Source organism: Panulirus ornatus, chromosome 11 (genome assembly GCF_036320965.1).
Source record: "Panulirus ornatus isolate Po-2019 chromosome 11, ASM3632096v1, whole genome shotgun sequence".
NCBI lineage: Eukaryota > Metazoa > Arthropoda > Malacostraca > Decapoda > Palinuridae > Panulirus > Panulirus ornatus.
The window spans coordinates 57,110,592-57,123,603 of record NC_092234.1 but is presented as its reverse complement, the minus strand read 5'-3'; the positions used below and the strand labels follow the sequence as shown (position 1 = coordinate 57,123,603).

The window sequence follows — 13,012 nt, the reverse complement described above, 5'->3', positions numbered from 1 at the left end:
ATACACAAACATTCTTATGATACACTACTCAAAAATAAGCCACAAACCAACCACACCCTTAAAGAGGAAAGTCATGAAAAATAAAATAAAATCCATCCAGAAACAACTGCCCAGTCATCCTTCACTCTTGATGATATAAGCAATGCAATTAGCACCTCAAAGAACTCCTGCTACGGGCTCAGACCACATATTGAACTTTTACATAAAACATCATGGTCCTTTTGCAATCCAAACACTCACATGTATCCTCAGTGACTAGCTGCACAACAAAATACCTAGCATCTGAAAACTTGCCAACATTATACCAGACCTAAATCCCTCCAAACCTCCCATCTCCCACTCTTTCTACTGCCCAGTATCACTTCAATCCTCAGTATCCAAACTCAGTGGAAGATTGATCCATAACAGAATCAAACAGAATATCTCACTCTCACCCACATAGCATGGCATCTGATTCAAAGCGCTCTACCACCACACTACACACTGAGCTCACACAACTTATCTTAAATTGATTCTACCAACCACAAAACCCCTCCCGGACAGTATTAGTGGCAGTCAACATCAGCAAAACATTTTACACTGTCCCCAGAATCATCTTTAAACCAAAAAGATATTTGACACCACCCTCCTCAATAATGACAAAAACTGGTTGACCGACTTCATATCTAGCCACAGTGTCAAAGTCTCTCACATAAAAGTGCTTAAACTCTGAATTGGATTTCATCATAGAGCAGTTCTTCCTTTAGTTCTCTTCAGTCTCTTCCTACATAACCTTCCATTATCTCAGGCAAACCTCAACATGAAGGTTCTTTCATATGCAAACAACCTTACCATCACATCACAACACCCTGACATAGCAGTAGCAACATCAGACATGCAGCTCTACATTACACAGCTGGAACAGTGTCTCACTCTCAGCAGAATGTCAGCATCTTCACAGATATATTTAATCACTATTTAAACCTTAGACAGACATAGGTCCAGCTCATACCCTCCAGTCACCTTAAATGGACTATCTCTCCCACTGAGCTGAACACTAACCATTCTAGGTATCACATATGACACACAGACATTTGTTCCTCACACCAGTAACATCAACACAGAAGCAGCACTCAGACTAAATGCTCTCAGAACACTAATTGGTGCCTGAATTGAAAAAGAAAAGGGATCCCTCAACATCTTACCCAAACAAATCATTCACTCCACTTTAAACTATTCCTCACCTACCTGGTCTTCCACCCTATCAAAAGCAAATATAACAAAGATGCAAACCACACAAAATGATATGCTGAGTGCCTTCTACCTACAAATGTTTAACACCTTCACAGGGAAACAAAGATCCTCTTAGTACAGTTCCTCAGCAACATGCTTGACTCTCATTTATATGTAACAGTATTCGAGCCCTTCTGCCCAAACTACTCCTTAACAGACCACCAATCCCCAGTTGGAAATGAAAAGCTTACCTCCTGCTTTGCACTTCAGTAATGTCTGCTCATAGTTCCTCCACCCCCAACAAATATGATACTAACAAAACACATACACCCTGAAATAACCCAACAAGCACTAGACAGCTGACTTCCCTACTCAATCTTAAACTTCAGCCATCACACATACACCCTGTAGAAACTATGCTCCCCTGGCAAACACAAGTCACACTCTTCCATCATTGCAACATTACAAACACTCTTTTAATATATCCCAAGAATCTTCATGCCAGTGATGCAGCAGTCATAAAAGAGACACCAGGGACTTAGTCATCAATTGACCTCCACTTTCTGCTCACACACACACACACACACACACACTTCACAGTACTTTATGACCTATGATCCCAACCTATAAATGTGGCAAGCTTCTGAGTAGTGCAAGAGCCTCATAAAGATAGAGGGGGAACCCTGGGGCTAAAAGTAAGCAAATTCTTGTTTTACCCATCTTTTCATGTGTCCAACATCAAAAGCCCAGCTCATATTGAACATGGTCTAACTAATATTATGGTGGAGTGACTGATTTTTTGAAAGGATGCATATGTGCATATGTATGTACATTTATGCAGATTGTGAAGCTTTCTTTTACCAGGAGGCTGTATGGATTATTCATCAAGTATGAAGAGAGCGAATAGAATTATTATTAGTGCTTTCTGTATGTGGTATCAAGAAATTTAGATAACAAGAGAATCACCAAAAAGCAAACCCTTTTAGAGACAGAATCTCATCTCACCAGCTCAGAGTTTGAAATGTATGCCATAGTGTGTGCGCATCTTGTTCTATTACCTGCCTCCAATAAGTTCCATTATGTTTACTTGGATATATCAGTCTCTGAATTGTTTTAAACAATAGAATAGTTTAAGCAGATTCCATATATTTTGATTAATTAGCAATAGTTGTCATTGCAACTTTTTATAGGCTACTCATTGCTCTGCCTATATATATTTATAATGCTATCACCACTATGAAGCTACCTCACACAAGGTGAGGATTTTGTCACTGTAGGTACATCAAATTCTTTTATGTAAATATGAATTGCACACAAAACTTAAATACTCAGATTTTGTCTTTTATATTGGAAAGATTTTACCTGATGCATTCATCTTGAGTGAGGGCGAGAGGAAGGCTGAAGAGGAGGTAGAAGGATGGAGTTAAGGAGGCTTTCAGGAATCAGGATCTGAATATCAGTGTCTTTTCTTTTTCCGTTTTATAATTCTCTCTGTATTTCAATTAAGGCCTGGCCTTGATGTGGACTTTTGTCTGTGACTGGAGCCTTCGACATATGTTGGACAGGAGGAATTAGACTGATATGGTACATGATACCCACCTGGGTATCAGGAGGGTTAACGATGGCTGCATAGTGAGCGAGCACTTCATTGGCTGTCAAGTTGCACTACTCTGACCCAGGTAGCTGTCTTTTCTTTCTGCCTTGCCCACACATGGACTGCTGGCATCCAGTCTGTCTATCTTTCTGTATCTCTGACATTTGCTCCAATTAGAACTCCCTCAAAGGGGTGGCCACGGCAATAGAGTCTTCATAACTAAAGAACTCCAGTGCCACTTCTTATCCTTTAGTGCTCACCCTTAACAGGTCACTGGCAAAGGTTAAGTCTAGTGCAGTGTTTGCAAAAGCTGCCTAATGTTCCTAATGACTTCTTTTATCTAATGCTCCTACCTATTTCTTCTACCTAATGTTTCTACCTAATGCTCTTGCCTAAATGTTCCTACCTACTGCATCTATCTACTGCTCCTACCATTATGCCAAAATGTGGGCTAGCACATAGTGCTTGCTGCAGGAAAATCTAGAGTTACTGAAAATGAGCTGCTTGAGTGAACTGTTGTCATGTGTTACATATGACAAGGAGAGATTGTTTGTTTGTGGACAGAATGCCAGTAGTCCACATATTAGTGAGGCAGAAAGAAAAGACAGCTACCTGGGTCAGAGGAGTGCAACTTGAAAACCACTAAAATGCTGGCCTACAAAGCAGATGTCACTAACCCTCCTGACACCCAGGCAGATAGTACTGGGAATGTACCTCCCAGGTGCTGGCTGTCTGCCAACTACCACCACCACAAACATACAGTCTGCCCTCGTCGCACGTAACACTTGAAAACACTTAGTTCACACAACTCATTCTTTGTACCCCTAGATTTTCCTGCAGTCAGCACTTTTTGCTAGCCCTCACTAATGCAGGAGACAGCGACCAAGTATGATAATAAAGTAATGATAATATATATATTTTTTTTTCATTATACATAGTCGCTGTCTCCCGCATTAGTGAGGTAGCGCAAGGAAACAGATGAAAGAATGGCCCAACCCACCCACATACACATGTATATACATAAACGCCCACATACGCACATATACATGCCTATACATTTCAACATATACATACACAAACATATATACCCATGTACATATTCATACTTGCTGACTTCATCCATTCCCATCGCCACTCCACCACACATGAAATGACACCCCTCCTCCCCCCACACATGCTGCAAGGTAGCACTAGGAAAAGACAACAAAGGCCACATTCATTCACACTCAGTCTCTAGATGTCATGTGTAATGCACCGAAAGTACAGCTCCCTTTCCACATCCAGGCCCCACAAAACTTTACATGGTTTACTCCAGACACTTCACATGCCCGGGTTCAATCCATTGAGAGCACATCGACCCTGGGATACCACATCATCCCAGTTCATTCTATTCCTTGCATGCCTTTCACCCTCCTGTACGTTCAAGCCCCGATCGCTGTAAATCTTTTTCACTCCATCCTTCGGCCTCCAATTTGGTCTCCCACTTCTCATTCCCTCCACCCCTGACACATATATCCCCTTTGTCAATCTTTCCTCACTCACTCTCTCCATGTGACCAAACCATTTCAATACACCCTCTTCTGCTCTCTCAACCACACTCTCTTTATAACCACACATCTCTCTTACCCTTTCATTACTTACTCGATCAAACACCTCACACCACATATTGTCCTCAACCATTTTATTTCCAACACATCCACCCTCCTCTGCATAACCCTATCTATAGCCCATGCCTCACAACCATACAACATTGTTGGAACCACTATTCCTTCAAACATACCCATTTTTGCTCTCTGAGACAACGTTCTCGCCTTTCACACATTTTTCAACGCTCACAGAACCTCCGCCCCTCCCCCCACTCTATGACTCACTTCTGCTTCCATGATTCCATCCGCTGCTACATCCACATCCAGATAGCTAAAAGACTTCACTTCCTCCAGTTTTTCTCCATTCAAACTTACCTCTCAATTTATTTGTCTCTCAACCCTACTGAACCTAATAACCTTGCTCCTATTCACAATTTCTCTCAGTTTTCTTCTTTCACATACTTTACCAAACTCAGTCACAAATCTCTGCAGTTTCTCACTGGAATCAGCCACCAGCTCTGTATCATTAGCAAACAGCAACTGACTCATTTCCCAAGCTCTCTCATCCATAACAGACTGCATACTTGCCCCTCTCTCCAAAACTCTTGCATTCACCTCCCTAACAAACCCATCCATAAAAACATTAAACGACCATGGAAACATCACACACCCCTGACACAAACCGACATTCACTGGGAACCAACCACTTACCTCTCTTCCTACTCATACACATGCCTTACATCCTTGGTAAAAACTTTTCACTGCTTCTAGCTACTTACCTCCCACACCATATACTCTTAATACCTTCCACAGAGCATCTCTAGCAACTCTGTTATAAGTCTTCTCCAGATTTATAAATGCTACATACAAATCCATTTGCTTTTCTAAGTATTTCTCACATACATTCTTCAAAGCAGACACCTGATCTACACATCCTCTACCACTTCTGAAAGCACACTGCTCCTCCCCAATCTGATGATCTGTACATGCCTTTTCCCTCTCAATCAATACCCTCCCATATAATTACCCAGGAATACTCATCAAACTTATACCTCTGTAATTTGAACTCTCACCTTTATCCCCTTCGCCTTTGTACAATGGCACTATGCATCCATTCTGCCAATCCTCAGGCACATCACCATGAACCATACATACATTGAATATCCTTACCAACTAGTCAACAACACAGTCATCCCCTTTTTTGTTAAAATCCACAGTAATACCATCCAAACCCGCTGCCTTGATGGCTTTCATCTTCCGCAGAGCTTTCAGTACCTTCTCTGTTTACCAACCCATTCTTTCTGACCCTCTCACTTCGCACACCACCTCGACCAAAACACCCTATATCTGCCGCTATCGTCAAACACATTCAACAAACCTTCAAAATACTGACTCCATCTCTTTCTCACTTCACCACTACTTAGTATTACCTTTCCATTAGCCCCTTCACTGTTGTTCCCATTTGTTCTCTTGTCTTACGCACTTTATTTACTTCCTTCCTAAACATCTTTTTATTCTAGCTAAAATTTAATGATACTCTTTCACCTCAACTCTCCTTTGCCCTCTTTTTCACATCTTGCACCTTTCTCTTGACCTGCCTCATTCTTTTATACATCTCCCAGTCATTTGCACCACCTTCCTGCAAAAATCATCCAAATGACTCTGTCTTCTCTTTCACTAATAATCTTACTTCTTCATCCCACCACTCACTGCCTCTTCTAGTCTGCCCACTTCCCACTTTTCTCATGCCACAGGCATCTTTTGTGCAAGCCATCACTGCTTCCCTAAATACATCCCATTCCTCCCCCACTCCCCTTCCATCATTTGCTCTCATCTTTTTCCATTCTACACTCAATCTCTCCTGGTACTTCCTGACACAAGTCTCCTTTCCAAGCTCACTTACTCTCACCACTCTCTCCACCCCAACATTCTCTCTTCTTTTCTGAAAACCTCTTCAAATCTTCACCTTCACTTCCACAAGATAATGATCAGACATCCCTCCAGTTGCCCCTCTCAGCACGTTAACATCCACAAGTCTCTCTTTCACACGCCTATCAATTAACACGTAATCCAATAATGCTTTCTGGCCATCTCTTATACTTACATACATATACTTATGTATATCTCTCTTTTTAAACCAAGTATTCCCAATCACCAGTCCTTTTTTAGCACACAAATCTACAAGCTCTTCACCATTTCCATTTACAACACTGAACATCCCATGTACACCAGTTATACCCTCACCTGCCACATTACTCACCTTTGCATTCAAATCACCCATCACTTTAACCTGGTCTCATGCATCAAAGCTACTAACACATTCACTCAGTTGCTCCCAAAACACTTACCTCTCATGATCTTTCTTCTCATGACCAGGTACATAGGCACCAATAATCACCCATCTTTGCCATCCACTTTCAGTTTTACCCATATCAATACTAGAGTTTACTTTCTTACACTATCACATACTCCCACAACTCCTGCTTCAGGAGTAGTGCTACTCCATCCTTTGCTCTTGTCCTCTCGCCAACCCCTTACTTTACTCCCAAGACATTCCCAAACCACTCTTCCCCTTTACCCTTGAGCTTCGTTTCACTCAGAGCCAAAACATCCAGGTTCCTTTCCTCAAATATACTACCTGTCTCTCCTTTTTTCTCATCTTGGTTACATCCACGCACATTTAGACACCCCAATCTGAGCCTTCGAGGAGGATGAGCACTCCCCACATGACTCCTTCTTCTGTTTCTCCTTTTAGAAAGTTGAAATGCGTAGGCAGTATTCTTTCTCCCCTATCCACAAAGATAATAAAGGTGGGGTGAAGAGAGTGGTGAGAGTAAGTGAGGTTGGAAAGGAGACTTGTGTCAGGAAGTACAGGAGAAATTGAGTGCAGAATGGAAAAAGGTGAGCGCAAATGATGGAAGGGGAGTGGGGGAGGAATGGGATGTATTTAGGGAAGTAGTGATGGCTTGTGCAAAAGATGCCTGTGGCATGAGAAAGGTGGGAGGTGGGCAGACTGGAAGGGGCAGTGAGTGGTGGGATGAAGAAGTAAGATTGTTAGTGAAAGAGAAGAGAGAGTCATTTGCACAATTTTTGCAGGGAAATAGTGCAAATGACAGGGAGATGTATAAAAGAAAGAGGCAAGATGTCAAGAGAAAGGTGCAAGATGTGAAAAAGAGGGCAAATGAGAGTTAGGGTGAGAGAGTATCGTTAAATTTTAGGGAGAATTAAAAGATGTTTTGGAAGGAGGTAAATAAAGTGTGTAAGGCAAGAGAACAAATGGGAACATCTGTGAAGGGGGCTGATGAGGAGGTAATAACAAGTAGTAGTCAAGTGAGAAGGAGATGGAGTGAGCATTTTGAAGGTTTGTTGAATGTGTTTGATAATAGAGTGGCAGATATAGGATGTTTGATCGAGGTGGTGTGCGAAATGAGAGGGATCAGGGAGAATGGTTTGGTAAACCGGGAGGAAGTAGTGAAAGCTTTGCAGAAGATGAAAGCCAGCAAGGCAGCGGGTTTGGATGATATAACTGTGGAATTTATTATCAAAGGGGGTAACTGTGTTTTTGACTGGTTGGTGGGGATATTCAGTGTATGTATGGTTCATGGTGAAGTGCCTGAGGATTGGCAGAATGCCTGTATAGTGCCATTGTACAAAGGCAAAGGGGATAAAGGTGAGTGTTCAAATTACAGAGGTATAAGTTTGTTGAGTATTCCTGGGAAATTATATGGGAGGATATTGATTGAGAGGGTCAAGGCATGTACTGAGCATCTGACTGGGGAAGAGTGGTGTGGTTTCAGAAGTGGTAGAGGATGTGTGGATCAGGTGTTTGCTATGAAGAATGTACGTGAGAAATACTTACAAAAAGAAATGGATATGCATGTAGCATCTATGGATCTGGAGAAGGCATATGATAGAGTCGATAGAGATGCTCTGTGGAATGTATTAAGAGTATATGGTGTGGGAGGTAAGTTGCTAGAAGCAGTGAAAAGCTTTTATTGAGGATGTAAGGCATGTGCACGAGTAGGAAGAGAGGAAATGATTGGTTCTCAGTGAATGTTGGTTTGCAGCAGGGGTGCATGATGTCTCCATGGTTGTTTGATTTGTTTATGGATGGAGTTGTTAGGGAGGTTAATTGAAGAGTTTTGGAGAGAGGGGTAAATATGCAGTCTGTTGTGGATGAGAGGGCTTGGGAAGTGAGTCAGTTGTTGTTCGCTGATGGTACAGCACTAGTGGCTGATTAGGGTGAGAAACTGCAGAAGTTGGTGACTGAGTTTGGTAAAGTGTGTGAAAGAAGAAAGCTGAGAGTAAATGTGGATAAGAGCAAGGTTATTAGGTTCAGTAGGGTTGAGGGACAAGTTTAATTGGGAGGTAAGTTTGAATGGAAAAAAGCTGTAGTAAGTGAAGTGTTCTAGATATCTGGGAGTGGATTTAACAGCAGATGGAACCATGGAAGCAGAAGTGAGTCTCTGGGTGGGGGAGGGGGCGAAGGTTTTGGGAGCGTTGAGAACAAAAATGGGTGTGTTTGAAGGAATAGTGGTTCCAACAATGTTTTATGGTTGCGAGGCATGGGTTATAGATATGGTTATAGTGTATGGAGGAAGTAAAGTGTTTTAGATATCTGGGAGTGGATTTGGCAGCAGATGGAACCATGGAAGCAGAAGTGATTCATCAGGTGGGGGAGGGGGCGAAAGTTCTGGGAGCGTTGAAAAATGTGTGGAAGTCAAGAGCGTTATCTTGGAAAGCAAAAATGGGTATGTTTGAAGGAATAGTTGTTCCAACAATTTTATATGGTTGGGAGGTGTGAGCTATAGATAGAGTTGTGCGGAGGAGGGTGGATGTGCTGGAAATCAGATGTTTGAGGACAATATGTGGTGTGAGGTGGTTTGATCGAGTAAGTAATGAAAGGGTAAGAGAGATGTGTGGTAATAAAAAGAGTGTGGTTAAGAGAGCAGAAGAGTGTTTTGAAATGGTTTTGTCACATGGAGAGAATGAGTGAGGAAAGATTGACAAAGAGGATATATGTGTCAGAGGTGGAGGGAATGAGGAGAAGTGGGAGACCAGATTGGAGGTGGAAAGATGGAGTGAGAAAGATTTTGAGTGATCGGCACCTGAACATGCAGGAGGGTGAAAGCATGCAAGGAACAGAGTGAATTGGAATCATGTGGTATACCAGGGTTGACGTGCCGTGCTGTCAGTGGATTGAACCAGGGTATGTGAAGCGTCTGTGGTAAACCATGGAAAGTTTTGTGGGGCTTGCATGTGGAAAAAGAGCTGTGGTTTCGGTGCATTATACATGACAGCTATAGACTGAGTGCGAACGAATGTGGCCTTTGTTGTCTTTTCCTAGCACTACCTCGCGCACATGCGGAGGGAGGGGGTTGTCATTTCATGTGTGGCGGGGTGGCGACGGAAATGAATAAGGGCAGACAGTATGAATTTTGTACATGTTTATATATGTATATTCCTGTGTGTGTATATATATGTATACATTGAGATGTATAGGTATGTATATGTGCATGTGTGGATGTGTATGTATATACATGTGTATGTGGGTGGGTTGGGCCATTCTTTTGTTTGTTTCCTTGTGCTACCTCGCTAACGCAGGAGACAGCAACAAAAAATATGTAATATAATATATATATATATATATATATATATATATATATATATATATATATATATATATATATATATATATATATATATATATATATATTTCTTTCTTTTCTTTCATACTATTCGCCATTTCCCGCGTCAGCGAGGTAGCGTTAAGAACAGAGGACTGGGCCTCTGAGGAAACATCCTCATCCAGCCCCCTTCTCTGTTCCTTCCTTTGGAAAAAAAAAAAAAAAAAAAAAAAAGAGAGAGAGGGGAGGATTTCCAGCCCCCTGCTCCCTTCCCTTTTAGTCGCCTTCTGCGACACGCAGGGAATACGTGGGAAGTATTCTTTCTCCCCTATATATATATATATATATATATATATATATATATATATATATATATATATATATATATTTATATATATATACTTATTTATTTATTTATTTATTTATTTATTTTGCTTTGTCCCTGTCTCCCGCGTTTGTGAGGTAGCGCAAGGAAACAGACGAAAGAAATGGCCCAACCCACCCCCATACACATGTATATACACACATGTCCACACACGCAAATATACATGCCTATACATCTTAATGTACACATATATATTACACACACAGACACATACATATATACAGATGCACACAATTCACACTGTCTGCCTTTATTCATTCCCACCACCACCTCGCCACACATGGAATACCATCCCCCTCCCCCCTCATGTGTGCGGGGTAGCGCTAGGAAAAGACAACAAAGGCCTCATTCGTTCACACTCAGTCCCTAGCTGTCATGCAATAATGCCCGAAACCACAGCTCCCTTTCCACATCCAGGCCCCACACAGCTTTCCATGGTTTACCCCAGACGCTTCACATGCCCTGATTCAATCCACTGACAGCCCGTCAACCCCAGTATACCACATCGATCCAATTCACTCTATTCCTTGCCCGCCTTTCACCCTCCTGCATGTTCAGGCCCTGATCACTCAAAATCTTTTTCACTCCATATTTCCACCTCCAATTTGGTCTCCCACTTCTCCTCATTCCCTCCACCTCCGACACATATATCCTCTTGGTCAATCTTTCCTCGCTCATTCTCTCCATGTGCCCAAACCATTTCAAAACACCCTCTTCTGCTTTCTCAACCACGCTCTTTTTATTTCCACACATCTCTCTTACCCTTACATTACTTACTCGATCTAACCACCTCACACCACACATTGTCCTCAAACATCTCATTTCCAGCACATCCACCCTCCTGCACACAACTCTATCCATAGCCCATGCCTCGCAACCATACAACATTGTTGGAACCATTATTCCTTCAAACATACCCAGTTTTGCTTTCCGAGATAATGTTCTCGACTTCCACACATTCTTCAAGGCACCCAGGATTTTAGCCCCCTCCCCCACCCTATGATTCACTTCCGCTTCCATGGTTGCATCCGCTGCCAGATCCACTCCCAGATATCTAAAACACTTTACTTCCTCCAGTTTTTCTCCATTCAAACTTACCTCCCAATTGACTTGACCCTCAACCCTACTGTACCTAATAACCTTGCTCTTATTCACATTTACACTTGACTTTCTTCTTTCACACACTTTACCAAACTCAGTCACCAGCTTCTGCAGTTTCTCACATGAATCAGCCACCAGCCCCCTTTTTTAATAAATTCCACTGCAATACCATCCAAACCCGCTGCCTTGCTGGCTTTCATCTTCCGCATAGCTTTTACTACCTCTTCTCTGTTTACCAAATCATTTTCCCTAACCCTCTCACTTTGCACACCACCACGACCAAAACACCCTATATCTGCCACTCTCTCATCAAACACTTTCAACAAACCTTTAGAATACTCACCCCATCTCAGTCTCACATCACCACTACTTGTTATCACCTCCCTATTATCCCTCTTCACTGAAGATCCCGTTTGTTCCCTTGTCTTATGTATATTATTATTATTATTATTATTATTATTATTATTATTATTATTATTATTATGCTTTGTCGCTGTCTCCCGCGTTAGCGAGGTAGCGCAAGGAAACAGACAAAAGAATGGCCCAACCCACCCACATACACATGTATATGCATACACGTGCACAAATGCAAATATACATACCTGTACATCACAATGTATACATATATATACACACACAGACATATACATATATGCACATGTTCATAATTCATACTGTCTGCCTTTATTCATTGCCATCGCCACCCCGCCACATATGAAATAAAAACCCCCTCCCCCCTCATGTGTGCGAGGTAGCGCTAGGAAAGACAACAAAGGCCACATTCGTTCCCACTCAGTCTCGAGCTGTCATGTATAATGCACCGAAACCACAGCTCCCTTTCCACATCCCGGCCCCACAGAACTTTCCATGGTTTATCCCAGACGCTTCACATGCCCTGGTTGAATCCATTGACATTACGTCAACCCCGGTATAGCACATTGTTCTAATTCACTCTATTCCTTGCACGCCTTTCACCCTCCTGCATGTTCAGGCCCCGATCACTCAAAATCTTTTTCACTCTAGCTTTCCACCTCCAGTTTGGTCTCCAACTTCTCCTCATTCCCTCCACCTCTTGACACATATATCCTCTTGGTCAATCTTTTCTCACTCATTCTCTCCATGTGACCAAACCATTTCAAAACACCCTCCTCTGTTCTCTCAACCACACTCTTTTTATTACCACAAGTCTCTCTTACCATATTATTACTTTTTTGATCAAACCACCTCACACCACATATTGTCCTCAAACATCTCATTTCCAGCATATGCACCCTCCTCCGCACAACTCTATCTGTAGCCTACGCCTCGCAACCATATAACGTTGTTGGAACCACTATTCCTTCAAACATACCCATTTTTCCTTTCCGAGATAGTGTAATTAAGCGTGTAATTTTACGAAATGCAGTCATTTGACTCGATATCCTTAATCACCATGTAGAATACGACATTCCCAGATTTTCATTAAAATCTGAAGAAGTTGAAAATCTGAGTAAAATATTTTTCTTGA

General features: G+C 42.0%; 1 protein-coding gene across 2 annotated transcripts in view; it reads left to right on the top strand.

Moving 5' to 3' along the window:
• The window catches only part of LOC139751558 (uncharacterized), a 346,101-nt gene that overhangs the window by 256,199 nt on the left and 76,890 nt on the right, over positions 1-13,012 (top strand). The gene's annotated exons all lie outside the window — the stretch shown is intronic.